A 13,440-nucleotide genomic window follows, 5' to 3' on the forward strand; every position below is an offset into this window, starting at 1 on the left:
TTGATTTCCCTGAAGGATGGGGAGAGAGACCATCCTTATGGGTATGACTGACCTGAGAAGAAGGCATTGTTCCCTTGCATTTTCACAGGATTCCATTAAGAGAAGAGTCAGGATGAGTGCTCACAACCCACCCAGACTTGTGAACTTGGCAGCAATGAGCCTGTTGAGAGATGAGGCCTTGGCCATCTGCTCTTTGGAGTATCTGCCCATGGAGCTCTACCCACCACTATTCATGGCTGCCTTCTCTCTCAGACGCAGTGAGAGCCTGATGGCCATGGTGCAAGCCTGGCCCTTTGGCCGCCTGCCTCTAGGGCGTCTGATGAAGAGGCCTCACCAAGAAACCTTAGAAGCAGTGCTAGATGGACTTGATATCCTGTTGGCCCAGGAGGTTCACCCCAGGTGAGTCTGACCCAAGCAGCCTGGCAGGGTCTTGGGTGTCCTGGAAGGGACTGCTGGTGTCAGGGAGAGTGAATGACCAAAGAGTGGACCAGAGACTTCTGAAAAAAGCTCAGAAACCTTGAGCGCTGCTGAGATCACATTGGGAAATGCCTTGCAAAAGTGTACTAGGAAGGATGGAAGAGAAAAAGGAGCTGGAGGAAAGTGAGCAAGAGAGGAAAGAGGAAAGACAGAAGGTGATATCAGGAATGTGAAGTAAAAACAAAGATGTGAAGTTAGAATGTTGCCTAAATTCTGAGGCTGTAATTTCATTCACTGTGTATTTTAAAGAATCTCACCCGATCTTCTGTTTCCCCATAGGAAGTGCAAACTGCGGGTGCTGGACTTGAGAAATACTGGCCAGGACTTCTGGAACATGTGGTCTGGAGACAAGTACCATGTGTCCTCAAGCTCACTGATGGCATCAGTGGCTAAGGACATGTCAGGGACAAAGCATCCCTTGGCTCCCTTGGAGATGTACATAAATCTGTGGCTCAAGAAAAAGACCTTGGGCAAATTCCTCAGCTACCTCTTCAGGTGGGAGGAACAGCGAAAAGGCTCCATACACCTGTGCTGTAAGAAGATGAGATTGTTTCAAGGTCCAAGGAAAATGTTAAGAAAGTTCTCAGTATGGTGAAGCTGGACTGTATCTAGGAGGTGGAATTGAATTTCACCCAGAAGCTGTCCACCCTGGCCAAGTTTGCTTCTCTCCTGGGCAAGAAGAGCAATGTTCAGAGGCTTCTTCTCTCCCCCATTCATGGGTCTGTTGCTGAGGAATAGGACCATCAGGCTCTTCTGCAATTTACCTCTCAGATCCTCAGGCTGCAGCACCGCTGCTATCTCTGTATGGAAGGTCCATCTTTCCTCAAAAGTCGCCTGATCCAGATGCTCAGGTAGGAGAACAGCACTGATTGAATAACAGTGAACACAGTAGTAAAATATCAAATGCATTGTCTCATTTGCTGCACTACTGTGACCTGTGGTAACACATAAGTGGAGTAATCAAGGTGTGAGAAAACTGGTCTAGAAGCTCTGGAAGGGATATCAGGTTAGGTAGCTACAAATTAGGGGGCATAGATGTAGTGCAGGCATGTATGTGATTTCTTTGAGAAGAGATATCTCATTTCTGATGACAGGTTAGTGAAGGTGGCATTGACAAGGAAAAACCACATTAGACCTAAGCATTTCTAAAAAGAAACTCTGGTCACTAATCTGGGAACACAGTAAGCCTGTCTTAAAGTCCCAGTCCGTAAAGGCAGTCTCATGTTTGATATAAGTAAGTAAGTATTATACAGGAAATGCGTGATTCTGGAGATGATGGTAATAAAGCAGAGACAAAACGAGAGTGAACAATGATAGAAAGTTTGTAGATGATGCCGGATGGGAGTTGCTGAAGTCTGGCAGCCCCAGGGCATGGTGTGGGGTCTCACTGTTTCTATATGTCTTCCACGTGCCTCACCTGGCCAGAGATACAGGCATCTGGAGCCCAAACATGGACTGAAGGGATCTGAATTAAAAGTATGTGTATCCCATTTCCCGGTACTAAAATTAAGTGGTGTCCACACTTGATGGAGACTCTGTCTCAGGCTCTGCCCTGAGCATATTCTAGTGCATTCCATTATCTTCATTCATCCTCCTAAGGAAGTGGTTTATGTTGTACTCTGCCTGATATATGAGTAAAAAGAGCTTTCAAGGTTCTTTTAGCTTGATCTAGTCACACATGAAAATGGTAGAAAGAGACTGGACATTCTGGATATTGAGTACTATCAGATGGTAATAGCAACCCTGGCTGTGTGCCAATCATTTACCTCTCATGTGGAGGTCATTTATGACTCTGGTTTCCCAGATCTATTTACTTGTTTTTTTTCCTCCTGATGCCTGAAGACCCCCTTGGACAACATCTCTATGACCAGCTGCCTGCTTACAGAATCAAACTTGACCCATCTGTCCCAGTGTCAAAACATCTATCAGCTAAAGGGCCTATATCAGTGGTGTTACTCTGACCAACTTTAGTCCCGAGCTCCTCCAAGTTCTGCTGGAGAAAGTTGCAGGCAGTCTTGAAGAACTGGACTTAAATGTGTGTGGGATCATGGACTCCCACCTGAAGGCTATTCTGCCTGCCCTGAGCCACTGCTCTCAGCTCAGGGTCCTCAGCATGTGTGGAAATCTTGTCTCCATGGCCATTCTGGAGAGTATCCTGCGTCATACTCATGGGTTGCCTGCTTTAAGTCTAGAGATTTATCCTGCCCCTCAGGAGAGTTACAGTTCTCAGGGTATTCTTCACCAGGAGAGTTTTGTCCAGCTAAAGACTGAGTTTTGGGAGATTCTTACATATTTAGGACATCCCAGGAACATTTGTGTTAGCCCCAACCCCTGTCCTCACTTGAGGACGTGTGTGATCATCTGAATCCCAATACATGATGCTGTAATACCCTGCCTAGCTGGTTGCTTCTATCAGAAGGATTTAGTTTGAGACATACATGTTTGAGTTATTTTGGTGTGCGCAGTTGTAGAAATGATCAGAATTAAAGAGACCTTCCATGTAAATTAATAAATGCTGTCCATGATATTATTCTGATTTCTGTGTTTACATCTCACGGATCTCTAGTTACTGATGGGGATCAGGGAAGCACTCTGTTGCCTATTATCTGAAACCATCATTCCCTAGTTGTTTTTCTCCTCTTGACTTCCTTGGTTCTGTGGATTAATACAAACAACAAAGGAAACATACTCAGGGGTCCTCTATAACACATCCTTGTCATGGGTGGGTAGTGACATGTAAATTCCTATGAAAAAAATACTAAAATCATACAGGTAAGAAGCATGGTTTTATTATGTTTATATCACATTTTAAAAGTATATCTTTTGAAGGTTGTGTGTGTGTGTTAGTCCTTCTAACTCTAAAGAGTTAGTCATGTCTAACTCTTTGTGACCCCATGGACTATTGGTTGCCAGGCTCCTCTGTCCATGGAATTCTCCAGGCAAGAATACTGGAGTGGGTTGCCATTTCCTTCTACAGAGAATCTTCCCAACCCAGAGATCGAACCTGGGTCTTCTGCATTACAGGCAGATTCCTTACCATCTGAGTCACCAGGAAAGTCCCTGTGAAGTCTAGGTCATGTTAATAAAAATTTCACTTTATTCTCATAACACGTATTGGTCTTCCCTATTGAGGAAGATTAGTATAGTATGTTTTGACTTCAGTATATCAGGATGTATAATAAAATGACTGTAATATACAATATATAACTTATACTTGGCCATCTGTTTCCTCTGCTCCCCACTATCCCATTCAACTAGATGTTGATATCTGTATGTTACAGATCCGTTATAACATATTTATTAAAATTCTCTGGATCTCCTGTCTTACTAGTCTGTTATAATGCAGAAAATACTTTCCCTTGTTCCTTCTTCTCATATCTAGATTTGCACTATTACAAATATTCTCTATATGGCTGTAGATGTGATTGATGGTCTCAAGGTGTTTAGCTATGTCAGAAGTCTGGATTCATATTGGTTAGTGCAGGAGACGCTAATTTTATGAAGTAGAAAGACTATAGGACATATAGCTCGTTACATTTATAAACTCATAATAAAGAGAGGCACAAGACATAAACAATTTGAAAAAAAGCTAGAACGAATTGAACAATGTTTAGTAAAATGAGTTGTCATCCAGTGCAGTAATACATCAAGCCCACAGGGGAGTTAGCTGGAGAGGCCAAATACTAGAGAATTAGGTAGAAAAAGATAAATGCCTCCATTGTTTAGAGAGACATACTTTATGTACTTGTTGCAGATCATAGTAAGAGTAAAAAGAAAAGCTTTGTGGAAAACAAAGTTTATTATTAGCTTGCATGAGCACCACTGTGCTGAAGTTGGAAGCATAAATAAGGCTTTTGAAACCACTTTTTATTTGCTTGTTTGTTTCATTTGTTTAAAATAAGGTACATCTTAGGTTAATCATCACATGGATACCTTTTTATCCACTTTCTAGTTTTTTCTTTTTCTTATAGGTACCAAAAAGTGACTTTTTAATAAAAGTTCTCTAGGGGTGGGAGAAAGGTTCACGAGGGAGGAAATAAATGTATGCCATGGCTGATTCATGTTGCTGGACAGCAGAAACCAAGACAACATTGTAAAAATATTATTCCCCAAACTAAAAACAAATTTTTAAAAAGTGAGATCATATTCTTTGCCACTAATGGAACCTTGAAACAATAGCATTTGTACAAAAATAAAATTTATATTTTCAAAAGTGAATCAATCTTTTTTAAATAGTTCTCTAAAATTTTCCAATTTAGAAGTTTCTTCAATTTAAGAATTTATTGATGAGTAGTATTTTAATAACACTTTACACTGATAAAGATGCAACAGGCATTCCCACAGGACAGTGCAAATAATGTACCCTTCATAAGCTCTAGAAATATTGCTCCCCAAAAATAGTCTAAGAAAGTGAAAAAGTCTTTTATATAAGTTGATGAAACAAAGGTTAAGATGACAAAGGTCTCTGAAAGTTGGCACAGCCAAAAAGCTGCTCAGTCAGATGTACAACATACATGTACCTTCCTAATGGCAGTAACCAAGATATCAATACTCAGGGGGAAAAACAAACAAACAAAAAAACTCCTAAGATGAGGTAGAACAATTACATCTCAAAGAAACAGGGAGATAAATGAAAGCTACTCCTAAAAGGGCTTTTGTTTAAGTTTAGAATTCTGAAAAAATATTTCATCAAGCTGGCTTTTCCTAACTCTGTGTGCAAAATTATCAAATTTAGAATGTCAAAAGAGCCCCATTTGGCCTTCTGGTGTCATAGTCCTGAATAAAGTTTATCTTGAACACATAAACCTGTGTCTGTCTCAGATTTTCTTTGGCACAACTCCCACAGCTGATGACTGCTTGGGCAGGAAAGGTCCTTCTGAATATCCCCAGATTCCCACATACCAGAGAATGACCAACCTGGAGTCTGGCCACTGTTGTAGATTTCCATATCAGCCCAGGAGCTTTCTTCAAGAATTATTATTTTTTTATTTTTATCTGATTGATGATTGTTTCACAATATTGGTAAAGAAAACATGGCAGAACACTGTATGACATAAATCATAGCAAAATCCTTTATGACCCATCTCCTAGAATAATGGAAATTAAAACAAAAATAAATAAGTGGGACCTAATTAAAGTTAAATTAAACTTTCTTTTGCACAGCAAAGAAAACCATAAACAAGGTGCAGAGAATTATTTTTTAATTAATTAACTTTTATTTTTGGCTGGGCTAGGTCTTCACTGCTGTGTGGGCTTTCCCTAGTTGTGGTGAATGGGGGCTGCTCTGCTCTTAGTTGCGGTGCTTGGGCTTCTCACTGTGGTGACATGTCTTGTTTGGAGCACAGTCTCTAGGGCATGCAGTCTTAAGTAGCTACTGCCCATAGGCTCTAGTTTCAGTCCAAGGGCTCTAGAGTTCAGATTCAGTAGTTGTGGCTCATGGGCTTAGTTGCCCTGTGGCAGGCAAGATCTTCCTGGACCAGGGATTGAACTGGTGTCCCCTGGATTATAAGGTGGATTCCTAACCAGTGGACCGCCACAGTAGCCCCAGGTTCTCAAGCAAATTTTATTGAATAAAATTTCAACAAAAATTTTATTTTATTTTGTTTATATCAGATTGTTGTGTTTAATTTTTACTATAGAGCAAGGTGACTCAGTTACACACATATGTATTCTTTTCCATTATGTTTACGTTTAAAATGTCACCTGAGTAGAATCCAGTTTAATCTTATTTTATGCAAAGGCCGTTTATATACATGAGAGAAATATGGTGAAAGTGATCTTCCCCAGAGTGACCAAGACAGAGAACACCCTTCAGAGTGTCTTCACCTTGCTGGCCACAGATGTATAAGAATTGTTCAGGCGTCACATTGCTGAGATGGGTGAGAGGCATGAAAAATTCTTACAGAAGAAAGGTTATCCATTTATGTGTGACCTTAAACATCAAAGAAACCTTTGTATGATGTATCACAAAGTGGGAGTCACCCCTGACTGTGGTAGAACATTGAACATCAATGAGCTTCTGTGTTTAGTGCAGAAAAAGTGTTGGTATTTATGAAGAAACAAACAGAATTTTATTTATGTGCCTAATCGTGTCACCTTGATCAGAAGCTGTGTGGAACTTAGCTAGGTCTGAGGAAAAAATAATGATCTATACACTTGAAAAGGGGCCAGTGAAATTATGATATTTTGACTTCTAAGACCCCTGAAAAATGACTGGGGAAATTTGACATCTGGAAAGTGTCCTCAGTGAGAGGGGAAAAAACAAAACTTAAAGAAAACCTCACCTGGTAGCACTTGCCTCTGGATGACAGAGTTACTTTGGACTGAGCCAGGTTTGTTTCTTCTCTGGCTCCAAGTTCTCAAAGAACCCACAGTGCCCACCTTCAGGGCCTTCAGTCTTGGAAGTGCCTGATCCCAGTATTCCACCCCTTCCACTGCTTACATCTTAGATTTAATCTTTTCTTGCAGTTGGTTATGCTGATCTCAACTTTCTGGGGGAAAAAACACCATAAAGATGATAGTGTCTCCTCTAAGTCACTCTCTTTTCCTACCTTTTTTCTTAAAATGTATTCAGTTTCTTTTTGAGGCCTTGGATCTTCATTGCTGTTTGTGCTTTTCTCTAGCTGGGGCGAGTGGGGGCCGTTCTCTAGTTGTGGTGCACGGGCTTCTCATTGAGGTGGCTTCTTTTGTTGTGGAGCAAAGGCTCTAGAGTACGTGAGTTTTAGTAGATTCACGTCCCAGAATTTAGAGCACAGGCTCAATAGTTGTGGCAAACGGACTTAGTTGCCCCATGTCTGGGTTCTTCCCAGACCAAGGGTTGAACTTTTGTCTCCTCATTAGCAGTCAGATTCTTTACCACTGAGCCACAGGGAAGCCCTCTTTTACTATCTTAATATCACACTGAGCAATGTCTTTAAATTTCCCTGTTTCCTGAAATATAAAAATTAAAAAGAAGCCTTTATTTTACATTGTTGGGATCATTCACATGGTCCCATTATGAATGCCCAGCTCCAAACTGTCCAAAGCCACTCTTATCCTCACTGACATTTTGAGCTGTCCACCTTTAGAGAAGACTTGGCTTGAGTCTGGAAAACCAACCACATCCCCAGAAGGTCTTCCCCTGCTGCCTGAGTAGGTTCACAGTCTCCTGTGTTTCCTACATAACACCTGAGTGAATAGCTCATACAGGTATGAGTATTTTGTTTTCTTAGGTAATTTATGAAGCTGTTTTAATTTTGACTTAACCAAAATTCCCCCAACAAAGATTCTGTCAACTTCTGTACTTTCTTGTCAAACGGCAGAAATCAACAATCCCTTTGCTGTTTGACCCCCAAGAATACAACCGTCCATATCAGAAGAATTCAGACAATGTTTGTGAAGTGAATCAGTGATGGGTCCTTGATCACCTGACCACCCCATCAGTCTCTGTTTGGCTGTGTGTATATGATTCAATCAGGAAACCTAGAGAAATATGATGATCCAATCAGTGCTCTATAATCCAATCAGATATCCCTTTCTGACTGGATTAGCAGTGAGACAAAGGGATTATGGGACAAGAAAGGTGTATAAAAGCCTGAAGCACGGGAGAAGAGATGCAGAATCTTCCTGCTCTGGAGAAACCGGCTAATTTCTTCACAGTGTCTGAGATCTGAGCACCCAATCAGCCACATCAGACCAGTAAGCTACCTCCCTCATATAAGAATAACATTTCCTTCCCCATGGTTAACCAATCTTCAAGACTGAGTTGTATTTCTGGATGACAGGGAGAGTTTTCAAAAGATTGTTTCTTTCTGATGAACCCATTTCCGGTTTTAGTTTTACCTCTCAGTGAAGTTTTGCATGAATCTAAAGCATTTTGACTGATATCATTTTTTAATGCCTTTACCCAACAGATATTTAAAATATCTGTTTTCATGGAATATCAAATACACATTTTCTACACTGATGGCATTCATGTTAGGGGTAACTGAGGATGGAGGCTGTGTGGGTCCACATGACCTTCCTCTTCCCATAGATTTAGGGCTCCAAGTGATGGTCTGACATATTCCACTCATAAAGATTGGAATGAGCTTTCAGGCTTCTTGTTACCCACTTCCAGGTGGGACATGAATGAAGCAAAGCAGTGGATGGAACTGAAATGGCTAGTGGTTCCCTTTCCTCCTCACTGGTACTTGTGAGAGGTTTGCTCTGAATCCAGTAGGGAAAGAGTTCTTTGTGCCTCTTGAAGCCTGAATGTTATATGGTCTAATTGAGGCACTTCCACGCCTGCCAGAGCTGAGACCTCAGTCCTGAGTAGATTTCTCTGAAGGGTTGAGAGATTGTTTTAGATGTGCTCCTATTTGGCTTGATATGGATGCTTTGTTCCTTGGCAGCTTCCAGAGGATTCCTTTTGAAGCAGAGTCAGGATGAGTGTCCTGACCCCACCCAGACTCTTGGACATGGCTGGAATGCACCTGATCAGGGAAGATGCCTTGGTCTGTTCTGCTCTGGAGTTTCTGCCCACGGAGCTCTTCCCACGCCTCTTCATGGACGCCTTCCATGGGAAATATATCAAGACCCTGAAGGCCATGGTGCAAGCCTGGCCCTTTGTCTGCCTGCCTCTGGGGGGGGGGGGGGGGGGGGGGCTCATTGACCTGCCTCATGTGGGGCCCCTACAAGCAGTCAGGAAGCACTTGATGTCCTACTTACTCAGAAGGTTTGTTCCAGGTGAGTCAGATCCAGGTAGCTTGATAGGGTTCTGGGCATCCTGGAAGAGACATCTGGGGTGGGCTAAGTGGATGGCCAATTGGTGGGCCAGGGGGTTCTGAGGATGGCAGTGAAGAAGCTCCGAGGCCTTGGCTCACTATGGGAAATACTTTACTGATGTGTAAATGTGCCTACAATGAAAGCAGGATTGAAAGAACATGCCCCAACTCCTTCCTATGATGCTTAATAGAAGTGGAGAGCTAAAAAGAAAAGAAGAAAGTGATTTGGAGGAAAAAGGCAGAGGAGGGCATGGCAGCAGGTGATGAGATATGTGAAGTAAAAGCACATGTACACAGTCTTCTGTGAAATTCTGAGACTGTGGTTGCATTCTGTGTGGATTTTAATGCATTCCTATTAATCTCCTGTCTTTATAGGCGGTGCAAACTGCAGGTGCTAGATTTACAGAATACTGGCCAGAACTTCTGGAGCATGTGGTCTGGAGCCAGCACCCATGGGTTCTCAAGCTTAGGAATGGCACCAGTGCCTGAGCAGAGCTCAAGGATCCACCAGCCCTTGGCTCCCCTTAAGGTATACATAGACCTTTGCCTGAAGAAAAGAACCCTGGATAACTTCCTCACCTACCTCCTCAGGTGGGTGAAGCAGAGAAAAACTTCCATATACCTGTGCTGTAAGAAGCTGACCATCTTTGCAATGCCCGTGGAAAATGTCATGAAGGTCCTGAATATGGTGCAGCTGGACTGTATCCAGGAGTTGCAAGTGAATTGGATTTGGCATCTGTCCACCCTGGCCAAGTTTGCTCCTCTCCTGGGTCAGATGAGCAACATGCAGAGACTCAATCTCTCCCGCATTCACTTATCTGCCCACGAGGAGCAGGAGCAGAAAGTTGTCTAATTTACCTCTCAGTTTCTGAAGCTGCACCATCTCCAGGATCTCTCTCTGGACGCTCCCTCCTTTCTTGAAGGCTGCCTGGACCAGATGTTTAGGTGAGTGTGGAACACTGGCTGGAAACAGTGAATACAATGCTGGCATGTTAAGCACACTGGGTCCTTTGCTGCTCTATCTTGAGCTGTGGTGTCACTTTACTACTGAAATCAAGGTAGAAGAACAAACAGGGACACCACACTAGATGGGATGGTTTGGATCCCACCACACTATGGATGGGATGGTTTGGATCCCATCCCAATCCTCTATCCCAATGAGGATAGACATGGGTTCTTTGTTAGGAAATTCTGTAACTTGACTTACAGAAATAGGTAAGTGAAAGGAGCATTTAAGAAGGGAAACCACCTCAGACCAGATCAATTTTAAAAAGACAGTCTGGTTTCATTAGGTCCCATTTGTTTAGTTTTGCTTTTATTTCCAATATTCTGGGAGGTGGGTCATAGAGGACCCTGCTGAGATTTATGTCGGAGAGTGTTTTGCCTATGTTCTCCTCTAGGAGTTTTATAGTTTCTGGTCTTACATTTAGATCTTTAATCCATTTTGAGTTCATTTTTGTGTATGGTGTTAGGAAGTGATCTAGTTTCATTCTTTTACAAGTGGTTGACCAGTTTTCCCAGCACCACTTGTTAAAGAGGTTGTCTTTTTTCCATTGTATATCCTTGCCTCCTTTGTCAAAGATAAGGTGTCCATAGGTTCGTGGATTTATCTCTGGGCTTTCTATTCTGTTCCATTGATCTATATTTCTGTCTTTGTGCCAGTACCATACTGTCTTGATGACTGTGGCTTTGTAATAAATGCTGGAGAGAGTGTGGAGAAAAGGGAACCCTCTTACACTGTTGGTGGGAATGCAAACTAGTACAGCCACTATGGAAAACAGTGTGGAGATTTCTTAAAAAACTGGAAATAGAACTGCCATATGACCCAGCAATACCACTTCTGGGCATACACACCGAGGAAACCAGATCTGAAAGAGACACGTGCACCCCAATGTTCATCGCAGCACTGTTTATAATAGACAGGACATGGAAGCAATCTAGATGCCCATCAGCAGACGAATGGATAAGGAAGCTGTGGTACATATACACCATGGAATATTACTCAGCCATTAAAAAGAATTCATTCAGTTCTAATGAGATGGATGAAACTGGAGCCCATTATACAGAGTGAAGTAAGCCAGAAAGATAAAGAACATTACAGCATACTAACACATGTATATGGAATTTAGAAAGATGGTAATGATAACCCTATATGCAAAACAGAAAGAGGCACAGAAGTACAGAACAGACTTTTGAACTCTGTGGGAGAAGGTGAGGGTGGGATATTGGGATATTTCAAAAGAACAGCATGTATATTATCTATGGTGAAACAGATCACTAGCCCAGGTGAGATGCATGAGACGAGTGCTCGGGCCTGGTGCACTGGGAGGACCCAGAGAAGTCGGGTGGAGAGGGAGGTGGGAGGGGGGATCGGGATGGGGAATACGTGTAACTCTATGGCTGATTCGTGTCAATGTATGACAAAACCCACTGAAATGTTGTGAAGTAATTGGCCTCCAACTAATAAAATAAAATTAAAATAAAAAATAAAAAGACAGTCTGGGAATTACCTGGCAGGTCAGTGGTTAGAACTCTGCTCTTTCAGGGCTGAATGTCCAGGTTTGATCCCTAGTGGGGGAAGCAAGATTGCACAAGCCACATGTGTGGTGTGGCCATGAAAGAAAAAGAAAAAAGAATGTGAGAGACAGAGACTGAGAGAAGAGCTCTGTGCTTACCACGTTTCTAAACACACGAACTTGTCTCAAATTGCCAGTTCCTAAAAGGTTGTCTTTTCCAGATAAGTTAGTTAATATTTTTTTTCTTTTTTTTTTTTAGGTTTTTTTTTTCTTTTTTTATTTTTCAGTGGGTTTTGTCATACACTGATATGAATCAGCCATAGAGTTACACGTATAAGTTAGTTAATATTTAAGAAATGCATGATTCTTAGAGAATAGTAGTGGAGCATGACCACCAATCATACAAAGCTTCAGCTTGTTATAGGTGATGCAGAGATGAAATGTCAGGCTAAATCGAGACTGGTCATTTTGAGTACTGACCTGCAGGAGACACTTAGTAGGACCTTGTCTTTGGGCAAAACACCTGCCCAAGACAGCTGCCACCCAGGCTTCTCAGACATAATCACTTTTTTCTCCCCAGTTGCCTGAGGACCCCCTTGGACCACCTGGCAATAACTAACTGCCAGCTTACAGAATCAGACCTGACCCATCTGTCCCAGTGCCCGAACATCCATCAGCTCAAACACCTGGATCTGAGTGGGGTCACCATGACTGACTTTAGTCCTGAGATCCTCCACATTCTTCTAGAGCAAGTTGCAGCCACCCTCCAGGAACTGAACTTAGAGCAGTGTGGGATCACAGAATCCCAATTTGAGTTCATCCTGCCTATTCTGAGCTGCTGTTCCCAGCTCAGGACCTTCAGTCTGTGTGGGAATGTCCTCTCTATGGCTATCATGGAGAAGCTGCTGAGTCACACCACTGGGCTGATCAACTTAAGTGAGGAGTTTTACACTGCCCTTCAGGAGAGTTACAGCCCTCATGGAGTCCTCCACCTGGGCCGAATGGCCCAGCTTCAGGATAAACTCATTGAGATTATGTGGGATTTAGGACATCCAAGAGCCATCTGGCTTAGCTCCAGCCCATGTCCTCGCTGGGGCAATAAGACATTATATCCTGAGGAGCCCTTTCTGTGCCAGTATCATGTCTACCTAGTTGGATGCACCTGCCAAAGCTTTCTTCTGGGCACTTGGAAACTAAAATATGGGGAATAGATGCATCATAAAAGGAAAACTGATCCATGGTTTTGGGCATCAGCTCAGTATGAATGGGAAAAGGAAAGATGATACAGTGGAGGTGCAGGATTGCAAGGGGAATGGAGACTCTGGTATTGGGACATTCAGAGACATGGGTTTATAACATCTTAAAAATTAATTAATTTTCTGGATGTAAATCTTGTATGCATATGTGGCATTATCCTTGATTGGAAATTGTAAATAAATGGTCACAAATAAAGAAACTCTCTGGTGCCATTCTGATATATTATTGTTTTTTACGTGTTTTCACCTCAGGAATCTCCAGTTACTCATGAAAGAAAATGCACAGAATTGTGTATGATCAGAAACCCCACAATTTCCACTAGTTCTCTAGTTGGCAAGGACATCTGTTACCTCCTTACTGATTTCTGTGCCTATTCAGTGGGTTACTGCACCCAAGAAGGAGAACATACTCAGTGGCCAATGAGTTACTGGAGTAAAGAGCTCTAG

General features: G+C 42.3%; 1 pseudogene; it reads left to right on the forward strand.

The window, feature by feature from the left end:
• Positions 1-154: 154 nt before the first annotated feature.
• LOC136169399 (PRAME family member 8-like) lies at positions 155-12,948 on the forward strand (annotated as a pseudogene).
• Positions 12,949-13,440: the final 492 nt, after the last annotated feature.

The sequence above is a fragment of the Muntiacus reevesi genome, chromosome 5 (assembly GCF_963930625.1).
Source record: "Muntiacus reevesi chromosome 5, mMunRee1.1, whole genome shotgun sequence".
NCBI classification, from domain to species: Eukaryota; Metazoa; Chordata; class Mammalia; order Artiodactyla; family Cervidae; genus Muntiacus; species Muntiacus reevesi.